Genomic DNA, 25008 nt, shown 5'->3' with positions numbered 1-25008 from the left:
AAATTATACTCCAGTCACCACTTCACCCTTGGTTACTCCTTTCTCGTTGATTCTTGGTCGAATGACTGGGACTGACGTAGAGGGGAGGAGCTATATGCAGCTCTGCTGGGTGAATCCTCTTGCATTTCCTGTTGGGGAGGAGTTATATCCCAGAAGTAATGATGACCCGTGGACTGATCACACAACAGAAGAAAGGAATTTATCAGGTAAGCATAAATTATGTTTTTCAGATCCAATGGATAAAAAATTGGAGGGTTACCTTAAGAAAATGTTTATTCAACAAGGTTTTATTTTACAGCCCCTTGCATGCATTGCGCCTGTCACTGCTGCGGCGGCATTCTGGTTTGAGGCCCTGGAAGAGGCCATCCATACAGCTCCATTGACTGAAATTGTTGACAAGCTTAGAACTCTTAAGCTAGCTAACTCATTTGTTTCTGATGCCATTGTTCATTTGACTAAACTAACGGCTAAAAATTCCGGATTCGCCATCCAGGCGCGTAGGGCGCTATGGCTCAAATCCTGGTCAGCTGATGTGTCTTCAAAGTCTAAATTACTCAACATTCCTTTCAAGGGGCAGACCTTATTCAGCCTGGTTTGAAAGAAATTATTGCTGACATTACTGGAGGTAAGGGTCATACCCTTCCTCAGGACAGGGCCAAATCAAAGGCCAAACAGTCTAATTTTCGTGCCTTTCGAAATTCCAAGGCAGGTGCAGCATCAACTTCCTCCGCTTCAAGACAAGAGGGAACTTTTGCTCAATCTAAGCAGGCCTGGAAACCTAACCAGTCCTGGAACAAAGGCAAGCAGGCCAGAAAGCCTGCTGCTGCCTCTAAGACAGCATGAAGGAACGGCCCCCTATCCGGCGACGGATCTAGTAGGGGGCAGACTTTTTCTCTTCGCCCAGGCGTGGGCAAGAGATGTTCAGGATCCCTGGGCGTTGGAGATCATACCTCAGGGATATCTTCTGGACTTCAAAGCTTCCCCTCCACAAGGGAGATTTCATCTTTCAAGGTTATCTGCAAATCAGATAAAGAAAGAGGCATTCCTACGCTGTGTGCAAGACCTCCTAGTAATGGGAGTGATCCATCCAGTTCCGCGGACGGAACAAGGACAGGGTTTTTATTCAAATCTGTTTGTGGTTCCCAAAAAAGAGGGAACCTTCAGACCAATTTTGGATCTAAAGATCTTAAACAAATTCCTCAGAGTTCCATCTTTCAAAATGGAAACTATTCGGACCATCCTACCCATGATCCAAGAGGGTCAGTACATGACCACAGTGGACTTAAAGGATGCCTACCTTCACATACCGATTCACAAAGATCATCATTGGTTCCTAAGGTTTGCCTTTCTAGACAGGCATTACCAATTTTTAGCTCTTCCCTTCGGGTTAACTACAGCCCTGAGAATCTTTACGAAGGTTCTGGGCTCACTTCTGGCGGTTCTAAGACCGCGAGGCATAGCGGTGGCTCCGTATCTAGACGACATCCTGATACAGGCGTCAAGCTTTCAAATTGCCAAGTCTCATACAGAGATAGTTCTGGCATTTCTGAGATCGCACGGGTGGAAAGTGAACGAGGAAAAGAGTTCTCTATCCCCACTCACAAGAGTCTCCTTCTTAGGGACTCTTATAGATTCTGTAGAGATGAAAATTTACCTGACGGAGTCCAGGTTATCAAAGCTTCTAAATGCTTGCCGTATTCTTCATTCCATTCCGCACCCTTCGGTGGCTCAGTGTATGGAGGTGATCGGCTTAATGGTAGCGGCAATGGACATAGTGCCATTTGCGCGCCTACATCTCAGACCGCTGCAATTATGCATGCTAAGTCAGTGGAATGGGGATTACACAGATTTGTCCCCTCTGCTAAATCTGGATCAAGAGACCAGAGATTCTCTTCTCTGGTGGTTGTCTCGGGTCCACCTGTCTGAGGGTATGACCTTTGCAGGCCAGATTGGACAATTGTAACAACAGATGCCAGCCTTCTAGGTTGGGGTGCAGTCTGGATCTCCCTGAAGGCACAGGGATCGTGGACTCAGGAGGAGAAACTCCTTCCGATAAATATTCTGGAGTTAAGAGCAATATTCAATGCTCTTCTGGCTTGGCCTCAGCAACACTGAGGTTCATCAGATTTCAGTCGGACAATATCACGACTGTGGCTTACATCAACCATCAAGGGGGAACTAGGAGTTCCCTAACGATGTTAGAAGTCTCAAAAATAATTCGCTGGGCAGAGACTCACTCTTGCCACCTGTCAGCAATCCATATCCCAGGCGTGGAGAACTGGGAGGCGGATTTTCTAAGTCGTCAGACTTTTCACCCGGGGGAGTGGGAACTCCATCCGGAGGTGTTTGCTCAATTGATTCATTGTTGGGGCAAACCAGAGTTGGATCTCATGGCGTCTCGCCAGAACGCCAAGCTTCCTTGTTACGGATCCAGGTCCAGGGACCCAGAAGCGACGCTGAAAGATGCTCTAGCAGCGCCTTGGTTCTTCAACCTGGCTTATGTGTTTCCACCGTTTCCTCTGCTCCCTCGATTGATTGCCAAAATCAAACAGGAGAGAGCATCAGTGATTCTAATATCACCTGCGTGGCCACGCAGGACCTGGTATGCATACCTAGTGGACATGTCATCCTTTCCACCATGGACTCTGCCTCTAAGACAGGACCTTCTAATACAAGGTCCTTTCAATCATCCAAATCTAATTTCTCTGAGACTGACTGCATGGAGATTGAACGCTTGATTCTATCAAAGCGTGGCTTCTCCGAGTCAGTCATTGATACTTTAATACAGGCACGAAAGCCTGTTACCAGGAAAATCTATCACAAGATATGGCGTACATACCTTTACTGGTGTGAATCCAAGAATTACTCATGGAGTAAGGTTAGGATTCCTAGGATATTGTCCTTTCTCCAAGAGGGTTTGGACAAAGGATTATCAGCTAGTTCCTTAAAGGGACAGATTTCTGCTCTGTCTATTCTTTTGCACAAGCGTCTGGCAGAAGTTCCAGACGTCCAGGCATTTTGTAAGGCTTTGGTTAGAATTAAGCCTGTGTTTAAACCTGTTGCTCCCCCATGGAGCTTAAACTTGGTTCTTAAAGTTCTTCAAGGAGTTCCGTTTGAACCCCTTCATTCCATTGATATTAAACTTTTATCTTGGAAAGTTCTGTTTTTGATGGCTATTTCCTCGGCTCGGAGAGTCACTGAGCTATCTGCCTTACAATGTGATTCTCCTTATCTGATTTTTCATGCAGATAAGGTAGTTCTGCGTACCAAACCTGGGTTTTTACATAAGGTGGTTTCTAACAAGAATATCAATCAAGAGATTGTTGTTCCATCATTGTGTCCTAATCCTTCTTCAAAGAAGGAACGTCTTTTACATAATCTGGACGTAGTCCGTGCCTTGAAGTTTTACTTACAAGCTACTAAAGATTTTCGTCAAACATCTTCCCTGTTTGTCGTTTATTCTGGACAGAGGAGAGGTCAAAAAGCTTCGTCAACCTCTCTTTCCTTTTGGCTTCGGAGTATTATACGCCTAGCCTATGAGACTGCTGGACAGCAGCCCCCTGAAAGAATTACAGCTCATTCTACTAGAGCTGTGGCTTCCATCTGGGCCTTTAAAAATGAGGCCTCTGTTGAACAGATTTGCAAGGCCGCGACTTGGTCTTCGCTTCACACTTTTTCAAAATTTTACAAATTTGATACTTTTGCTTCTTCGGAGGCTGTTTTTGGGAGAAAGGTTCTTCAGGCAGTGGTTCCTTCCGCTTAATCCCTGCCTTGTCCCTCCCATCATCCGTGTACTTTAGCTTTGGTATTGGTATCCCATAAGTAATGGATGATCCGTGGACTGGATACACTTAACAAGAGAAAACATAATTTATGCTTACCTGATAAATTTATTTCTCTTGTAGTGTATCCAGTCCACGGCCCGCCCTGTCATTTTAAGGCAGGTCTAAAATTTAATTAAACTACAGTCACCACTGCACCCTATGCATAAATTATGTTTTTTTATTGGTGGATGAATTTATCCACCAGTCAGCAAAAATAACCCAGGTTATTCACCAAAAATGGGCTGCATCTAAACTTACATTCTTGCATTTCAAATAAAGATACCAAGAGAATGAAGAGCATTTGATAATAGGAGTAAATTAGAAAGTTGCTTAAAATTGCATGCTCTATCTGAATCACGCAATAAATTTTTTGGGTTCAGTGTCCCTTTAAAGTTCCGGCTTTCGACTACCTGTGATGTAGAGCGGTTCCACCCGCTCTCTATGTAGGCATCCAGTTGCAGTGGGATCAGGGTGAAAAGAAGCACATGTGCATTACTTCCAAATGACTTTTTTCGACGCCGGGTGAAGGAGTGGTATCCCAAATACAATGACAGTATCAGCAATAATAGGTTTATTAGGCAGTTTTAAAAAAATCGTGAATGGCAGTTTAAAAAAAAATCAGTAATGAAAGTGATGTTTATTTTTGATGATAACAAGGAATGAAAAAAGGAGCACAAGCAGCGGTTTCAATGCACATAACATTTATTTACAAATGCCAAACATAGCGCCATGGCGCTCAAAGTGAAGAAAAGAAAAACAACACGTTTGTCAAACAGAACAAAATCGTGAGAGGGGATAACACACCCCGGGGTAAATACTGACAAAAATCAATAGGACTAGCTTAAAGAAACAGGTATACGCGTTTCAGCTTACAGCCTTACTCATTACCTGACTAAAACACAATGAGGTGAACTTAAAAACAGTAGCTAGTCATCCTATTGGTAGATGGGAACACTCCCATTAGTTAATCCTCCAATGGAACGATTGGATTGTGTAGCTATGATCAACTAGGACAGCAAGGAAATATGCACTGTTTACGGCTCACAGTGAAACGTATGGAACAAGAATAGAAATGTAAATAAATAAACAAATAAACATAAACTTGAATATAAATATAAACAGTTATTTTCAAAGTAGTTATGGTTAAGAAGGAAGTTGGTAACTTCCACCACAAAGTTCACAAAGTTTGAATTTAGTCCGTATTGTTTTTCTAAGAAAAACCGGATGGCTTGTAACCCCTTTACGTGTGGAATGGAGGTGTATAGCGATTTGACATCAGCTGTCAGCCAAACATAGTGTTTGCTCCAGACTACTCTTGAAAGGAGATTGAGTACATGCTTTGTATCTGAGAGAAAGCTCCATAGAGCACTCACCATTGGCTGCAAGACATGGTCCAGCCACTCTGACAGGTGCTCCAGCAGGGATCCAATGCCACTCACGATTGGCCTCCCCTGTATATTTTCAGTGGATTTATGGACCTTGGGTAGGTGATTAAATGTGGGGATGGTGGGATTAGACACTAAGAGATAGTCCCGTGTCTTGGCATCAATAAAGCCCAACTCCACACCATCATCTACAAGGGAGGCCAATCGCCGCTGGAACCTCCCTGTGTTTTTTCAGGCTAATAGCACTATTGGCATAATTATAATGTATGTATAGTATGCCTAGGGTCTGGTCACTATAGCTCAATATTTATATAAGTTGTACAATCTGGTTGCAAACGACATTTATTCTGTGCTTAAACCACCTGTATATTTGTATTTTTGTTTCAGCAACGATGGAGCAGTTTCCCAGCAACTCAAATGTTTTCGGCTGGGTCCGGGGTTCCTTTATACTCTCTCTGGTCGGAATTGAGTATATCAACAATTATTATGTCATGTTTGCTAATCTAAATTGTCTATATTTATTAGATTTATGCTACATATAATGCATTAGAACTGTTTATATTTATATTCAAGTTTATGTTTATTTGTTTATTTATTTACATTTCTATTCTTGTTCCATACGTTTCACTGTGAGCCGTAAACAGTGCATATTTCCTTGCTGTCCTAGTTGATCATAGCTACACAATCCAATCGTTCCATTGGAGGATTAACTAATGGGAGTGTTCCCATCTACCAATAGGATGACTAGCTACTGTTTTTAAGTTCACCTCATTGTGTTTTAGTCAGGTAATGAGTAAGGCTGTAAGCTGAAACGCGTATACCTGTTTCTTTAAGCTAGTCCTATTGATTTTTGTCAGTATTTACCCCGGGGTGTGTTATCCCCTCTCACGATTTTGTTCTGTTTGACAAACGTGTTGTTTTTCTTTTCTTCACTTTGAGCGCCATGGCGCTATGTTTGGCATTTGTAAATAAATGTTATGTGCATTGAAACCGCTGCTTGTGCTCCTTTTTTCATTCCTTGTTCGCATTTGACCGGCCCATAGTGTAGCACAGCAGCAAGGTATTGCACCAATTCAACCTGACCGCATTATCACGCCCTTCACCTGGGATACAAACGGAAGGAGGAGCTACCCACCGCAGCCGTCAGAGTTCACTCAGGTTTACCGCAGGAGCTGGATACCGATTGAATTACATGTCCAATACATAATAAGGAGGACTGATATTCTACCACAATGGACTGTCGCTCAGGATCCAGCAGCACACAGGTATGAGTTGTGGACTCTTGGCATATATATATTCATTATATTCACTAGACATCTAGTGTGTTTGCATTTTTATATTTGTGCATCCAGCGGAGGTATATGAACCTCACCGGTCTAAGTTTGAGGTAGGGAATACTCACTGGACCTGGTCATTCAATCCTGTGAATTTCCAAACATTACACACATTGTGATTTTGGGAGCTAGCTGACTAACACACTGCTCTCAAGTGGATTGACACACTTCACCGTGGTTACTCTCTATCTAAGTGACTTTTCCCTTGTTTTTCTGCTCTATTTTTGATGATACCTCTAATGCTATTGTGCAGAGCAATGAACTTTACCATCGCTTTAATATTGCACCTTTTTCAAACATAGCATATGAGCATACTAATTTTATGTATAGTATAATATTTGGCATGAACCAGCTGATCTGTTTTATGTATTAGTGATTAGGATATTTGCTAGCAGGGCTTACTAGCAGTATCTATTTTACTTTTTAGAGTATGTTAATATTTCCAATTATTTAGATAAGGCACAAGTTTTTGTTTTATCCAATGCAAAACACTTTTTTCATGTGATGTTACATCAGTGAATATGTTCTCAGCATGGCTGGAAATTTCCACTAGCACACCAGTCCCAGACTAGTAAGAAATTAGAACAGAGAAGTAAAAATTTAGAATTTTCTTTTTTATATAACATTAAGTGAACAAGTAACTTTAGTGATATTTTTGCATCTCTGGGGCTCCATTACGTATACGGCGCAGGCTTTGGTTCAAGCGTTGAAACCCGCGCTGCCCGTAATTTCACCTTGCACATCGGGGTATTTCATATACTGCCCCGTTAGATGCTAGACTGGCGTAAGTAGGACAAACTGGCGATCTTCTGAAATGTGCGCAAATACACATTTTAGTCGTCGCAAGTAACTTACGCCAGTCTTGTGTCCACGGAAAGTGTCAATAAAGAATAGTTTTATGCAAATTAGGTTAACATGCCCGGAATTCAAATAAAAATGCGACACGTAATTAAGACATTCAAATTCATATATGAATCCATGCGCAGCCGCCATTTTCTTCAGTGTGTTTGGATTGTTCGTTGAGCTATAACACACTACACTGGAGTAGAGAGAGAGGGGCAATGAGTTAGTTAGGTCGCATTGTTGTTGAGTAAGCTTGTACACTTACACATATTCTTACATATTGCACACATTGCATACATACATATACAAATACACCACCCTTTTTTTTCTAACACCTCACACATATTTTATTTGAATTTTACAGTGTGATAGGCTTAGTGTTTGGTTGTGATTGTGTGTGATTGAACTGGGAGTGTGAGATTTAGTGTGAGGATGGTAGGGAGGAGGGGAGAGGAGTATTGGAGAGGACAGGAGGAGCAGTGGGGTCCCCGTCAGGGAGTAAGTGGAGTGGTGAGAGGGAGAGCCAGAAGGGATGATGGGAGGGAAGATGCCCGAGAGCCCCAGAGAGTAGGCACATCCAGGAGAGGCGCTATGTGTGTACCAGTATAAACAGATGAATGGGAAAAAGAAAACCCATAACAGGGTACTCACATTCTGTAGGAGCACTCAGACAGTGCTATTAGGCACGGACTGGGTACCAGTGACGTGCAGTGAGGTCAGAGGCTGGTGAGGCACTCGATATGATACGCTGGAGAAGCACATGTACAGAGGGCCGCAAGTACCCCCAACAGGGCAGGTTTAAATGATAGCTGAACCAGTGCACAGGTGACATAATCAGGTGATGGGTGAGAGCAAGTTAGTAACCACTGAGTTACTGATCAGCTGATTACTTCACCTGTGCCCTGATTCAGCTATAATGAAAACCTGGCCTGTTGGGGGTACTTGAGGACCATTGCTGAGAAACACTGCTCTAAAGCACCAGCTCATCGGAAATGTATTGATTACCTTGAGAATAAAGCACACACACTCTGCTCACCGACACCCACACACACTCTGCTCACATACACACTCACACAATTCTGTGGCACGGTGCCAGTTACTAAGCAATTAGAATGATACACAATCTCTTCTCTACTCACTACTGTATTGTAAAAATAGAAATAAATTTACCATACAAGTTTTACACAAGGACAAGTTATCAATACTGCCAACAAAGCTGCTGCAATATGGTGTTCAAGAAACGCATGTGCACATCCCTCTTAGGTATGCTCTTCAACAAAGGATACCAAAAGAATGAAGTACATAAAAATAAAAGTAAAATAGAAAGTCTATTTTTTTGTGCAATTTCTATCTGAATGATGGAAATGTAATTATGACTTTTATGTTCCTTTCAAAAACTAATTTGATTTGCTGACATGGGGCCAGTAACAGTTGATGCTAATTCTCAAAATATAAATAACTAGAAAAGTCTATTAAAATAGCATGCTCTACCTCAATCATGAAAGTTTAATTTTAAATGTCTCCCTTTGACTATGTGTTTAACCAGTTATTTTACAGTGGCATTATTTCTAAAAACATTTAACTGCAATAATTACATACAGGGAGTGCAGAATTATTAGGCAAGTTGTATTTTTGAGGATTAATTTTATTATTGAACAACAACTATGTTCTCAATGAACCCAAAAAACTCATTAATATCAAAGCTGAATAGTTTTGGAAGTAGTTTTTAGTTTGTTTTTAGTTATAGCTATTTTAGGGGGATATCTGTGTGTGCAGGTGACTATTACTGTGCATAATTATTAGGCAACTTAACAAAAAAACAAATATATACCCATTTCAATTATTTATTTTTACCAGTGAAACCAATATAACATCTCAACATTCACAAATATACATTTCTGACATTCAAAAACAAAACAAAAACAAATCAGTGACCAATATAGCCACCTTTCTTTGCAAGGACACTCAAAAGCCTGCCATCCATGGATTCTGTCAGTGTTTTGATCTGTTCACCATCAACATTGCATGCAGCAGCAACCACAGCCTCCCAGACACTGTTCAGAGAGGTGTACTGTTTTCCCTCCTTGTAAATCTCACATTTGATGATGGACCACAGGTTCTCAATGGGGTTCAGATCAGGTGAACAAGGAGGCCATGTCATTAGATTTTCTTCTTTTATACCCTTTCTTGCCAGCCACGCTGTGGAGTACTTGGACGCGTGTGATGGAGCATTGTCCTGCATGAAAATCATGTTTTTCTTGAAGGATGCAGACTTCTTCCTGTACCACTGCTTGAAGAAGGTGTCTTCCAGAAACTGGCAGTAGGACTGGGAGTTGAGCTTGACTCCATCCTCAACCCGAAAAGGCCCCACAAGCTCATCTTTGATGATACCAGCCCAAACCAGTACTCCACCTCCACCTTGCTGGCGTCTGAGTTGGACTGGAGCTCTCTGCCCTTTACCAATCCAGCCACGGGCCCATCCATCTGGCCCATCAAGACTCTCACTCTCATTTCATCAGTCCATAAAACCTTAGAAAAATCAGTCTTGAGATATTTCTTGGCCCAGTCTTGACGTTTCAGCTTGTGTGTCTTGTTCAGTGGTGGTCGTCTTTCAGCCTTTCTTACCTTGGCCATGTCTCTGAGTATTGCACACCTTGTGCTTTTGGGCACTCCAGTGATGTTGCAGCTCTGAAATATGGCCAAACTGGTGGCAAGTGGCATCTTGGCAGCTGCACGCTTGACTTTTCTCAGTTCATGGGCAGTTATTTTGCGCCTTGGTTTTTCCATACGCTTCTTGCGACCCTGTTGACTATTTTGAATGAAACGCTTGATTGTTCGATGATCACACTTCAGAAGCTTTGCAATTTTAAGAGTGCTGCATCCCTCTGCAAGATATCTCACTATTTTTTACTTTTCTGAGCCTGTCAAGTCCTTCTTTTGACCCATTTTGCCAAAGGAAAGGAAGTTGCCTAATAATTATGCACACCTGATATAGGGTGTTGATGTCATTAGACCACACCCCTTCTCATTACAGAGATGCACATCACCTAATATGCTTAATTGGTAGTAGGCTTTCGAGCCTATACAGCTTGGAGTAAGACAACATGCATAAAGAGGATGATGTGGTCAAAATACTCATTTGCCTAATAATTCTGCACTCCTTGTATATTTTTTAAATGACTCATTATCTCCTTTTAATTAATATAAACTTGTATAAAAGCAGCACATATTAAAAACACAATGCAACAGCTTTCAATTGATTTGTGAATTACAAGTTAACAGCAGTCTTTAAATAAATGGAGACACAGAGAAAAATAAAAATAGATACTGCATCCTCTAACTGAACAGACATAACATATATATATATATGGAGTTTGTACCAAATTAAATAAAATAACCATTAAAAAGGGAGGCTTAGCAATATTCAATGTCAAAAACTTAATTTTAAATAATGTGGACACTGCATACTTAACTACAAACTCTGGGTTTTAAATTATGGATTTAAATTTGAATTGACCCTTTGGCTTCCTGTCAGTATTGGGTTATGCTCACTTACTGCCCCCCCCTGTTAATGAACTGTATCTGAACACAATTTGTGAATCACAAGAGATGTAGAATACTACTTTACTCTTCTGCTTGGTGTCATCTGTTCTTAGGTTACCTCAGCTTCCAGTTGTGTCACATGACCCTGCTCACTGCATCCTCCTGATTAATCTATATATCCTTCACTTGCTAGGAGGCATCAAGAGGAGTGCCTCCTATTGGTCCCAATTGTTGCTGCTAATATATTGGCAGAACACAGGTGGCGCTGCAGCACAGCTTTTCCTTTGACCCATGTACTGCAATGGAGAGAAGCGTTCCTGTACCTGCCTCTCCATAGCATTACATGGTGGGGGAAATATATTTTTTTGGACTTTTTTTTTATGTTTTAATTAAAATTTAATTAAGCTTTGGCCACATATGGCAGGGTAGGCACTGCCACCCCTGCCTCCTATGAGTGCACGTCCCTGCTGGGTACTTACCAGCAACCCAGCTTGCTGAAACAGCCAGTATGTCTCCAGGTACAATCCAGAAGGCCCGCTCCAGGAACTGGAAAAGTGGATGATCCAGGTGATCAGCTCCAGCAAGTCAGTAGGTGCAAGCAGGTGATATCACAGGTCCCCACAACAGGCAAGGGCAATCCCAGAGGTATGAATATGATGGTGTGTATAGTAGAAATGATCAGCAGCAGTTCCAGGTTAAAATTTAATAAAAGATACATTTATTAAAACCAAATAAAAAAGCTGGAACAAAAGGGTAGGGCAAACAGGTCCCCTCTATAGCATCAATGCCAAGCTTTTGTAACATCAATGCCAAGCTGTGTTAACAGTAGAATAAATTACACTCCCAATGGGTTCTAAAGAGATAAAGGTAATACAATTATGATTGCCCATTGTTCTCTCCAAGTGTTGGTGATTGTTTTAAGAATATAAAGTAAATACGCAAGTATATGTACACAATGTGATAAAGTAATGAAATATGATTATACCTACAAGCTCCATGCATTTGATTAGGTTATGGCTTCAAAATACAAAATCAGCTATTTCAAATACACAAAGCTTAAAAAAACAAATCTCATAGTATACTGTCCCTTTAACTATTTGAGATGCGGCTTAAATGTATGTGTTTGTTAAGGCTTCCAGGGTGTTAAGTTGGTTTTTTAGTCAGTGCAAGGGTTGCTGCGCCTGTAATGTGTGGCGAGATGAGAATGGAGTAGATTTTCTGAATTAGTCCTTACGCTGTATATTGGATACCAAATTGTGCGGCTGTTCTATGTTAATCTACGGGAGAAAAAAATACGGCCGACAGGTGAAATATACGCGTGTAACTTGTATGCTACGCCGTATATGTAGTACCAAAATTTCGTAAAAAAACAGTGGCGCAAGCTTTTGCAGGCGACACCGCATATGTAATGAAGCCCTTGGTTAGTTGAATAAATCACATTTCACAAGTAACACTGGTATTTATTTACTTTTACAATACTTACTTTTTTATTACGAAAAGTAAAGCAAATGCATAAAAAAGTGATGAGCATGCTTTATACTTAGTAAAATGCCTTTTAACCCCTTGTGCCAATTGGACATAGGTACTGCATCACACAGTTCTTTGCCCAGTGTACTGTGTTGACGAAGTACCTATGTCCAACATAAAAAACTAATAAATCAATGAATAAACACAACCCCCCCCCCCCGCAGTCTGCACATTGCCAGTAACAAAAGTAACAAATATGGAGGTACAGTGGGGGGGGGGAGCCATTGCTGAGGCATCAGGGAGGTGGGATGTTGTGGGGCGATCCCTATACTACAGAAAATAAATTTAAAAAACAAAACCCTAATTGCATACTGACAGACTGGCTGCCAGTACCTAAGATGGTGGAAGATGACTGTGACCAGAGGGAGTGGGGAGGAAAGAGAGCTCTCTGGGAGTGGTAGGTTTCAGGTGGGAGGGTAATCACTGCACTACAATACATTTCACCCATAACAGCTAACTAATTAACCCCTGCCGGTAGAGGTGTGGAATGCACTACAATTAGCAACTTTCTAATTGCCAAAAACCAATGGCAAAGCCATGCATGTCTGCTATTTCTGAGCAAAGGGGATCCTAAAGAAACTTTTACAACAATTTGTCTTATGACTGCAGTAATTGTATGTAAATAATTTCAATGAGAAACCCAAAGTTTTTTGCGAAGAAGTTAATCATTTTGTTTATATTATTGTATTTAGTGGCCAAATAGTGGCATCAAATATACCAAAATGGGTTTAGATCAACATCTTCGGTTGTCTACTTAAAATATATATATATATATATATATATATATATATATATATATATATATAGTTATTGATAGGTAAATAAAAACTAAGGCCCTATTTCTGTTTAAACTGAGAGATAGCAAAAATGCAAAACATTTACCTGTACTTTGGAAAAGTGCTTCTCTGAAATTCACGGTAAAGGCGTTAAATGAGTACATTAATTATATCTTAGTCTGTAGCTTTAAGATTGTTAATGTTTTGCACTTAAAAAGCATAGCGTGGAACATTGCAGTCATAACTGTAGCATGTAGATGTAATTGGTCTGTGATCCCTAAAGTCTTGAAGCTTTATAAACTTAAGCATAGGTCATAGTTTACTTAGTAACATATTTTTTTGTGCATTGAGACATGTATCAGAATAATGTAGCGCTGCGTGCTAAGGAGTAATTACTCAATTTTTGTCTTTGCAGTGGTTATGAAAGAGGTAAACAGTTTAACATCCCTTTTTAAATTGAATGTTAAAGGAAATTATAAAGCACAAAATTGTGTATGTCACACTACAGACAGACACTCTAGCTATTAACTCTGTCAACATGCATAGTAGTCTTTCAGATTCCTAGACGGCTTTTCACGCCAGATTTTTTTTGTTGTTGTATGTCACGCCTGAGATGTTACATCACAGTACCATTACGAAATGTCACTCATGTGGTACTCAGTTTTAAAGAAGAATTAACTGGTGCATGTATCTAATTTACTACATGTATTATTTACTATTATTATATATAATATACACACAGATGAATGCATATAGGTCAACTTTTTGGTCAATATTTGATTGCCATTTAGATACACAACATTCTATACAGCAAGAGTCTCTAAAACAGAGCTTTCCAAACTTTTCATGTTGGTGACACACTTTTTACACCTACATCATTTCGCGACACAGTAATTCAGTTGTACTAGCAAAAAGGAGGTTAAACTAACTTGTTTTAAGAGATACGGACACATACATGAATTATATAATAATGAAATGTATTTACAAGTAACAGTATGTAAGTATGTGCAAGAATTAAAAAAGTTTAATAACACCAATAGCTACTTGATATTTTAATGGGATGTATTAGGTTGATGGGATGAACACAATTTCTGAATATTTGGTGGAATATTAGATAAAGACACTCGCATTTCATCATCAAGCATTTCTTAAGCTTCCACTTCCTATCCATATATCAAGAGCAGGAGCAGCAATGCACTACTGGGAGCTAGTTGCAAAAAAATACCCACTGACTTCAGCTCAGCATTTAAGTTGCCTCCCTCAGAGCTCGGTGAGTCCGATTGACTACTGCCCACGCTGCAAACACACTGCTCTCCCACTCCCTGACTACACATGCAGTCACGAGCCAATTAAGGAGACTACATGTGCAGTCAGGAGCCAATGTGCCGCCAATGGGAATAGTTTCAGTTCCCACTGAGCTGCGCCAATAGGTTAAGATGATCTGTGCCCCCCTAGGTATCAATCATGTGTCAACCATGTGATATGCGTAGCAGGCAGGCGGAAAGTCAGAAACCCCAAAAAAAAACATTAAAAAAAAATTGTGCTGAAGCAGGGACACACCTACACACTGCTGCTGACACACTAGTGTGTCCCGACACACAGTTTGGAAAGCACTGCTCTAAAATATAAAGAAATGATTAAATAAGTTCTAGAAATTAGATATTTTTGTTCTCTTTGTAAATATATTTTTATGCAATAAACTCAAAGACAAAATAAAGCAGAGGCAGTTTTCCTTATCAGCCAATGAGGAATAGTAGAAAGCACAAACCAATGCTGCAGTATTAGTTTCCATTTAAACTGGGTTTAATTAACACATTATCAGGTCAAAAAGTATTCACCAGATTTATAAACGCTGTTCTTTCACATGCGTAATATAAAACTTTTGTCTAAAATATTCCTTTAAATATGTATTAAGAACAACCCCGCTGGAGATGTAACCAGGTAAGGAGTCAGTATTTCTTGGCGTGCTTAGTTCCTTAGTGCTTTGAATCTTGGTTGTTATGGTCATCTTCCATCCAGCTATGAGATAACAGCAACACATTTTATCTTTCCATGACTGGAGTAATATTTATAACTTTGTTTACTCATACAAGTATCGGTGCCAGTGTCTGCACAACTATCTACTGTGTGTTTCTAAGTACCAAGATTCACCTTGTGCATTATATGTTGGTAGCACAAATTTCATTCTGAAGCAATAACTTTTTTCTCTACCTGACTTGTTTCTATTAATTTTGACGTGAAAAGGAAATTGGCCTCATACATATTTTACAGGATCAAAAAAGAGTAAGAGTGTTTATATTTGAGAGGGTTTTTTTTTTTTCAAGGGGCACGATATTTTAAAAATGTAATTAGGTGTTTGTAAAACGATTTTTCTGTTCTGAGAAAAATGTTTATAGTTTGTATGCTTGTGAGGTGTGTCACTAATCCGTAAAAAAAACAAAACTGTAGATCTGCTTATCAGCCAGTGAGCAATCAGGCCATAATGGGACATTAAACGGACACTACACCCAAAATATTTCTTTCATGATTCAGGTAGAGAATTTAATTTTAAACAACTTTCCAATTTACCTCTATTATATAATTTGCTGCATTCTTTAGATTTTCTTTGTTGAAGAAAAAGCAATGAACATGAGTGAGCCAATCACACGAGGCATCTGTGGGCAGCCACCAATCAGCATCTACTGAGCCTATCTAGATATGCTTTTCAGCAAATTATATCAAGAAAATGAAGCAAGTTAGATAATATAAGTAAATTAGAAAGTTGTTTAAATTTCATGCTCTTTATAAATCATGAAAGAAAAAAAATTGTGTTTCAATAGTATTGAGGTTATTCCCCACCTCCCTCTCTGCATTTCAGTGCTGACGTGTTTGCACTCATGATGTAATAACTTTCCTGCAGATACCTACAATGAAATCTAGGTTCCAAAATGGCGGCACCCATTATTAGAGGGGGTGCATGAAATGTATTTAGTGTTTAATATAACTTTATGGCCTAGCTGCACTCCCTAAGAGCTTGAAAATCAAAATAAACTTTTTTGTCTTCATGCAGAAAAGATGTTTAAATTGTGCTCTTTTATATGGATGATCAACATTTTCAGTTTTCTATCAATTTAATTAATAGCAAACATGCCAGATTAATGTAATCACATATTTGTACTACTTGATAACGCAACCCTAAATGCTGTTTTATGTATCTATTTCTTTATAATTTATTTTTAAAATGTTTACAGAACTATATTGCAAGAAAGATGTATGTAAAACACTGACAATTGATGTAAGTACTAAATTGAAAAGATAATTGAACACAGAAGGTATTTGTTTTTTGGGAGTAGAAATAAGACTTTTTTTTTCCAACTCTGGTGGACAGGATGGTGCCACATTGAAAGCCTTTGAGGGCCACATGTGTCTGCTGTCCCTCTACTTGTCAGCTGTTGATGTAAGTGCTAAAATAATAGAAAAATATACAATTTTCAAAGTAAACTACAGGAAAAGGGGATAGAAAAATAGAAAAACAACTATTGAAAGTATATTCAGAAATGTTTTGACTGTGTACAATTTAACATTTATGGGGAATTCAAAAAGTGTTTTTTGTATTTTCTTTCTAATGGTAGGGAGAGTTTACGAAATCCTTTTCTTACATATGGGAATACATCACCTAGCCACGAGGAGGAGGCAAAGACACCCCAAACAGAGCATTCAACTATCCCTCCCACTTCCTCTACCCTCCCCATAGTTCTTTGCCTCATCTATGAAGAAGGCACATATTAGAGGTGCTCTGCAAGGTTTAATTTTAATGTACCCTCAATGGATTGTTTCTTTCAAGAAAGGGTCAGTGGAGTATTTAATATGACCATATACATCTCTCAGTAAAGTATTGGTTCCACCAGTTGGTGTTGCAGGGAAGTTCCCAAGCCTCCTCCAGTGAGTTACTGTTATACCCCCTTACAATTCTGCAGTGTTAGTTACACTGTTTTTTTTTATTGACAGGACTGGCATGGTTCCTGACACTGACTGATGCAGCAAATGGGTAAGTACATTTTATATTTATCCTGTCACTCCCTCATACAGGCTAGATGCCTTTTCTAAAGGGGTGAGATTGTTAGTGCTTCATACAGTAGTGCACTTTATGACTCCTTGAACGGTAACCCTTCTTATAAATTAGGCTACTAACCATGATAGGAGGTAGGAGACCACGGGGCATATTAATTTATTGGGATGATGGAGGTTTAGAATCCTTATCCGTTTCCTAATAATTTGCCAGCTAGTCTAAATGTACAAGACTCTGTGTATCTGGAACTAGCAGTGTCAGTGTTTAAGTGTTTTACTACAGGACTCTAATAGGAGTGCGACTAGGCAACAGAGTGGTCCTTCTGCAAGATCCCTGCTATCCCTCCACATACACTGGGACTTTATGGCACCTCAGTACCTCACAATCGATCCGGATGATAACAGGGGATACACCAGGGAGTAACTCGATAATCGTACTGTGCTGGTTAGGTTAATAGTTTTTCCCACCACAGAATCATCTTGGTGCGCTCTCCTCCCACTTCCAGAATTGGGCCTCCTTGCGCACTTGCTAGCAACACATGGAGCGCACTGGTTAACCTCAGCATCGGACAGCGCAATAATGTAGCACAGAGCAGACAACTCGTTTTTTTAAGTACAGTGAGGTCGCAGCTGGAGGTGGTGAGTCACCGATGAATGGAGCGTTCCAGTTTTTAGAAGGTATTCAGCCTTTAGATATGATTTTTTTTTTCTCTTAAGCTGTGTCTCTCTGCTTTCTGAAATGATAATCTGTACCATGGGGACACAGAGTCTCCAGATGACCAAGTCCACATTTGTTACTTTTATTTTTTCTTTATTACTCCCTAACATATATCCAATGTTTGGTTGGTCTGTGGCTGTGTCATTGGTGACAAAAGGGATTTTTTGGGGACCAGCCTGATTTTCCCCCCGAGGACACAACTGCTATATAGCTTGGTGAGCAAAGCTATAACCCAGCAAGCATTGATTTATGAGATGTAATGTCTCAAACAAATATATGCCTTGTGGGACACATATGGTTGTCCTCCTACGCAATTAGACAGCTCCTGTCAAGTATCTACTGCAGTATGTATTCTTCTACTATAATTGCCTATGCAGTCAGAGGGTTCCTTCGCTCAATATGTAGACAATCAGATAAATTCTTCCTCTTGTTCTGCAGGGGCAATCATATCTGCAATAGATTTGAGGGATGCGTACTTTCACATTCTGTTTTCAGCAAGATCATATTAGTACAGCAGGTTTGTTTTTCTGGATAAGCATTTCCTATTATCAACCCTACTTTTCGTTTGGCCTCAGTTTCCGGTATCTCTTCAGAGGTACTGAAGGCTTTTCTTGCAGTAGTCAGACTTGCTTTGTGGTTGAAGCTCAATCTTTTATTTAACGGCCAATTTCACTGAGAAGTTACTTTGGTCTCTTTAGACTCATGGCTGTGAGGTGAATCTAGGAACAAGCTCTCTTGTTCCTAGTATGAGAGTGAACTTCCTAGGATTTATTCTGGAAACGATGGTTATGATAATTTTCCTGACAGTACAGCACAGAGTATAATTTTAACCAGTCTGTCGAGTTATCCAGTATACTATTAGTTTTCTATAGCACAATGCATAGAAGTAGTAGGTCTTATTGTATCTGCATTCGAAAACAATACAAATTTTGCTCACCTTCATTTATGACCTCATATCATACCCTGGCTCAGGTGATAACTTGAGTTTGTTTGCCAGGAGTTCTCTCTATTGGTGGATGTCTTCCAATCCCTTTCTTAGGGTATACGTTTCTGCACTCATCTTGGGAATTTATTGCCACGGATGCAAGTCTATCTGGCTTGACGGGCAGTATAGAGCAATTTGATTTTAATCAGTCAACATTTCTACGGTGGCATGAAGGAATTCATGGTTTGTTAGCAAACCAGGTAGTTGCTCCCATACTAGAATGGGCGTAGCGCCATCAATGTCTGACATCAGCTCTTTTACTTCCCAGGTATGGTGAACTGAGAGGCAGATTACATATGCAGTCAACTTTTCACCAGATGAGTGTTCGCTAACCCAGGAGATCTTCAACAAGATCACATATTGGTGTAAATTTTCAAAAATGGACCTCATCACGTTTCATTTCAGCTTTTGATATATAGATCTCTCTCATGGGAAGTGTTATTTTCTGTTTGAAGAGTTTCGGATTTGTCTACTCTTCAGTGCGATTTCCATTCTCTGGTTTTTAACCAGGATTAGGCAGTACTTCGGAAGAATCTGGATTTTCTATCTAAGTGGTTTTAACTGCTAGCATAAATCAGGTAATTGTTGTTCTGTCTCTTTGTCCTAATCTGGGCTCTGATGTTCTTATATTTCTGGTTGGAGTATTATTTGTATGCAGCTTACTCAGAGGCAGCTCGTATTTCTGTTCTCTCTACTCGTTCAGCTCACGTCTTGGGCCTTCAAGACTGTGGCTTAGATCATTCTGAGATAAAGGTTTTCATACGATAGTGCCTGGTGGTAACTAGGAACTGCATTGCCTTTTGTTCCCCCACACTACATTCTTTGTAAGAATAGGATTTCGTAGACTTTCACTACCATTAGAAAGAAAATAATTTATTCTTACAAATTATTTTCTTTGTTGGTAGTTGTGACAGTCTAGTTGGTACCTTTATTCCCCTTTTATCTCTCTTTTTCCTGTCCTTGGTTTGAACTACTGGGAGGGATAGTTGAATGCTCTGTTTGGGGTTTCTTTGCCTCCTCCTGGTGGCCAGGTGATGTATTCTCATGTGTAAGAATAGGATTTTGTAGACTCTACCAAGAAAAAGAATAATTTATCAGGTAAGAATACATACATTATATACTGTGTATGTGTGTGTGTATATATATATATATATATATATATACACACACACATACTTACTTACATACATACACACACATACATTTTCATTTTACTATTACAGTTATAATTCACTAACTAGTAAGCAGACAGGTGGTAGCATTATAAAAAGTAAATACATTGCTGTCTCAGGTTATGAAAAAGTTATTTTCAAATTGTGCGTTTTTTTTTGTAAAATGCAAAACAGTTGACACATATAATTACTTATTGAATTGACTTTTTAACAACTTTATAATAATGAACAAGACATCTTAGTTTTATCTGCTAAGGTGTAACCTAACAAACTGGCTTAACACAATCTTCAGTCGTATTGGCAGCACTAACAGCTGGGTACTCAGTGTGAAAGAACTGCCTTAAATGGCTGCTGTCAATGTTTGTTACATCAGGTAGCAAGCTTTCCTAAGTTGCAATAACCTTGGAATAAACATTTAAAGGGACAGTCTACACTAAAATTGTTATTGTATAAAAAGATAGATAACGCCTTTATTACCCGTTCTCCAGCTTTGCACAACTGACATTGTTATATGAATATGCTTTATAACATTCAAACCCCTAAATTCTGCCTGTTTCTTAGTCACTACAAGCAGCCTGCTTTTATATTAGTTTTTCACAACAAGAGACGGCTAATTCATGTGGGCCATATAAATAATATTGTGCTCACTCCTAGAGTTGTGCACGACACATCACTAATTGGCTAAAATGCAAGTCAATATATAATAAATAAATAGCCATGTGATAAGGGGGCTGTCAGAAGAGGCTTAGATACAAGGTAATCAGAGAGGTAAAAACCGTGTTGGTAATGCAAAACTGGGGAATGGGTAATAAAGGGATTATCTATCTTTTTAAACAATAAAAAATGTGGAGTTGACTGTTCCTTTAAATATATAAACATGCATATGCTTGAAACCCCTATGTACAAATATATTTAAAAACAGGACCCAGCACTGATCTCTGAGGCACTATACTAGTTATCTTCCTCTCCATTTTAATGCTCTTCATAAACTATAATGCTGTGTGTCTGTCTACATTTTCTTTCAAATGACACAGTGAGTCCATGGATTATCTAATTACTATTGGGAATATCGCTCCTGCCCAGCAGGAGACGGCAAAGAGCACCACAGCAAAGCTGTTAAATATCATCTCCCTTCCCTCCAACCCCAGTCATTCTCTTTGCCTATGTTAGAGCAAGGAAGTGGTAAAGTTAGGTGTTGGAAAAGAAGATTCTTCAAGCAAGATTTTATTATTTTTCAGCAGTGCAAGATTGTTCTGCTTTGCCCTAGGGTGCAGCCGTAGTCCATATCAGTCTCTTCAGTAGAGCAGTGGTGGCTTTCAAGCAATAGAAACTTGTGGGGTACAATCCTCACTGCGCCTCCCATGTATTATTGCTGCCCTATCCGTGCAAGCCTGTGTAAGATTATTCAGTGTTTGGTTTTATCCTCTGGTCCATGTGAGAGAACTGGCCTCTCAAACCTAGTGAGCTGCCGTGCTGCCTGGCAGAAGTCTTAAGGTAAGTTCTAACTTTATTTTTTTCTGGGACACATTGCAGAAAAAATAGATGGCACTTTAAAATACATTTGTGGGACAAGACACATTTGCCTATTGCTAGGGGGATCGTTTATTAATGGCAGCAATAGCAGACACTGGGGATGAGGAGACTCTTGGCTCAGTAGGTGCTGTTGTTGTTTTTACTTTACTCCCGACGGCTGTAGTAATACATTTAGCCGAACAGGAAGTTAACGTTGTAACGCCCACGATGGGCGGAGTTAGCTAAGGCAGCAGTTTCTATTGCGTTCCCTTTTTCCCTCTTACACTTCTTGTATTCCGGTGTAGGGAAACAGCTGCGTCACAGATATAGCAGCATTGCGGTTACCGGACCACAATTTACTGAAAAATAAAGGTTGAGTCCTCTTTATCTAACAGAATAGTACACTCCGTTTGCAGTCAGGTAGGCAAGCACCTCAGCTAAGCTGAGGTGTAGAGGTTGTCCGGAGTGTTTTTTTGGGGCTACTTTATTGTTTTTATTAAAGCAGAAAAATAAAGCAGTTTCTTTTTAAATTTTAAAGGAGCAGTAACTTTTTTTGGGGGGTATTTCCTGAATAAAATATCATTTTATATTTTATTCTGTTTATTGGTGAATAAAGATGGACTAAGAGACCCTGCAAGATGTTACATGTTCTTTATGTTTTGATGCTAATGTGGAACCACCAATCCCTTTATGTTCCTCATGTATTGAGAGAACTTTACATTACAGGGATAGACTTTTTCCTGAGCCAACATTGTCTAAGGCGGATGCTGTTCAGGAGTCTTCTGACAATGTTCAAGATATGCTGTAGCTTTCTCCTCAAGCGTCCCAAAATTTAGCGTCCATACAGCCAAGTGCCCTACACTTCCTCTATTACTCCACCTGGAGTTACCTTGCAAGACATCGCTTACCTAATGTCCTCAGCGGTATCTGATGCGTTGTCTGCTTTTCCCATGGTGCAGGGAAAGCGCAAGAGGAAATGCAAACAATCAGTGAGTAAGGTTGCTGACACAGTAGTGGCTATTCCGAATGTCCCTTCCCAGAAATCTGAGGAGGAAGATACTTCGGTAGCATCTGTGGGTGAAATCTCAGACTCAGACAGTGTAATTCCTTTGGCTGATACTTAAGTTGTTTCTTTAAGGTTTAAGCTCGAACACTTACATTTGTTACTTAAGGAGGTTTTAGCTACCCTGGACGACTCCGACACTACTGTCGTAGTCAATCCTAAGAAGTCTAGTAAACTAAACAAGTATTTTGATATACCTTCCATGGTGGAGGTTTTTCCTGTACCAGATCGAGCTACAGAGATTATTGCTAGAGACTGGGAGAGACCGGGTATCCCTTTTTCTCCATACCCTAAATTTAAGAAGATGTTTCCTATAGCAGACTCTATCAAGGAGTCTTGGCAGACGGTACCCAAGGTGAAAGGGGCAATTTCCATGCTAGCCAAGAGGACCACTATTCCCATAGAAGATAGTGGTTCCTTTAGGGATCCTCTGGACAAGAAATTAGAGGGGTTACTCAAGAAAATGTATGTACACCAGGGTTTACAATCGCAACCTGCGGTGTGTATTACTACCATCACTAGTGCGACAGCATACTGGTTTGATGCGTTGTCTGATTCTGTTCGGACAGATACTCCCCTCAAAGAGATCCAGGATAGGATCAAGGCCCTCAGTTGGCCAATTCTTTTATTGCGGATGCCTCCCTACAGGTTATTAAACTAGGAGCAAAAATTTCTGGTTTTGCCGTATTGGTTTTCTGGTTTTGCCGTATTGGCTCGCAGAGCCTTATGGTTGAAGTCCTGGTCTGCGGACGTGTCCTCTAAATCTAAGCTTTTGGCAATCCCTTACAAGGGAAAGACCTTGTTTGGGCTGGGTCTGGCTGAGATAATTTCCGATAAGAAAATTAGGGGATAAGAAGAATAAGCAGAAGGGACATCAGAGTAATTTTCATTCCTTTCGAAACTTCAAGGGTAAGCCTTCCTCTCCCTCTGCAAAACAAAACCAGTCCAAGCCTTCCTGGAGGTCCAACCAGTCGTGGAACAAGGGAAAGCAAGCTATGAAGCCTGCCAAAGTCAGCATAAAGGGTCTGCCCTTGATCCGGGACCGGATCTTGCGGGGGGCAGACTATCCTTCTTTGCTCAGGCCTGTGTTCGGGATGTTCAGGATCCCTGGGCGGTGGACATCGTGTCCCAGGGATACAAACTAGAATTCAAAACTCTTCCTCCCAGGGGCAGGTTTCTTCTCTCAAGATTATCTGTAGACCAGATAAAAAGAGAGGCGTTCTTACACTGTGTTCAAGATCTTTCCGACCTGGGAGTGATCGTTCCTGTTCCAATGCAGGACCAGGGTCTGGGATTTTACTCCAATCTGTTCGTGGTTCCAAAAAAAAAAGAAAGAACCTTCAGACCAAGTTGAGATTTTAAAAGTCTAAACAAATTCCTCAGAGTACCGTCCTTCAAGATGGAAGCTATTCGTTCCATTCTTTCCTTGGTTCAAGAGGGTCAATTTATGACAACGATAGATTTAAAGGATGCGTACTTGCATGTTCCCATCCACAGGGACCATCACAAGTTTGAGGTTCGCATTTCTAGACAAACACTTCCAGTTTGTGGCTCTCCCATTCGGCCTTGCCACAGCTCCCAGAATTTTTTCAAAGGTTCTGGGATCCCTGTTGGCGGAGCTCCGGTTGCGGGGCATTGCAGTGGCGCCTTATCTGGACGACATTCTGGTTCAGGCGCCATCCTTTCAACAAGCAAACTCCCACACAGAGATGTTATCCTTTCTGCGATCTCACGGATGGAAGGTGAATTTGGAAAAGAGTTCCTTTTTTCCAACTACAAGGGTAGTGTTCTTGGGAACCTTAATAGATTCCCTATCAATGAAAAATGTTCTGACAGAAGTCAGGAAATCAAAAATGTTCAATTCCTGTCTGGCGCTTCAGTCCTCTCCTCGGCCATCAGTGGCTCAAACGTATGTAGGTAAATCGGTCTAATTGTAGCTGCCATGGACATCATTCCTTTTTGCCATTTCCACCTCAGACCTCTGCAGTTATGCATGCTCAGGTAGTGGAACGGAGATTATGCGGATCTGTCTCCACTATTACATCTGGATAAGGAGACAAGGGATTCTCTTCTTTGGTGGTTGTATCAGAATCATCTCTCCCAGGGAACCTGCTTCCGCAGACCCACCTGGGTGATTGTGACAACGGACGCCAGCCTACTAGGATGGGGAGCAGTCTGGGGCTCTCTAAAAGGCTCAGGGAACATGGACTCTGACAGAGTTGGTTCTGCCCATAAACATTCTGGAACTGAGAGCAATCTTCAATGCTATTCTGGTTTGG

General features: G+C 40.3%; 1 protein-coding gene across 5 annotated transcripts in view; it reads left to right on the top strand.

Annotated features, from left to right (window-relative positions):
- The window catches only part of ATXN1 (ataxin 1), a 759530-nt gene that overhangs the window by 88275 nt on the left and 646247 nt on the right, over positions 1-25008 (top strand). For 2 of the 5 annotated variants that reach the window (XM_053714767.1, XM_053714769.1), the window contains exon 2: positions 17220-17259. The exons of the other annotated variants lie outside the window; for them this stretch is intronic. The gene's annotated coding sequence lies outside the window, so the exon portion shown is untranslated. The remainder of the gene's footprint in view (positions 1-17219; positions 17260-25008) is intronic. 5 annotated transcript variants of the gene reach the window in all.

Source organism: Bombina bombina, chromosome 5 (assembly GCF_027579735.1).
Source record: "Bombina bombina isolate aBomBom1 chromosome 5, aBomBom1.pri, whole genome shotgun sequence".
NCBI classification, from domain to species: Eukaryota; Metazoa; Chordata; class Amphibia; order Anura; family Bombinatoridae; genus Bombina; species Bombina bombina.
This window is presented reverse-complemented; position numbering and strand designations above follow the sequence as displayed.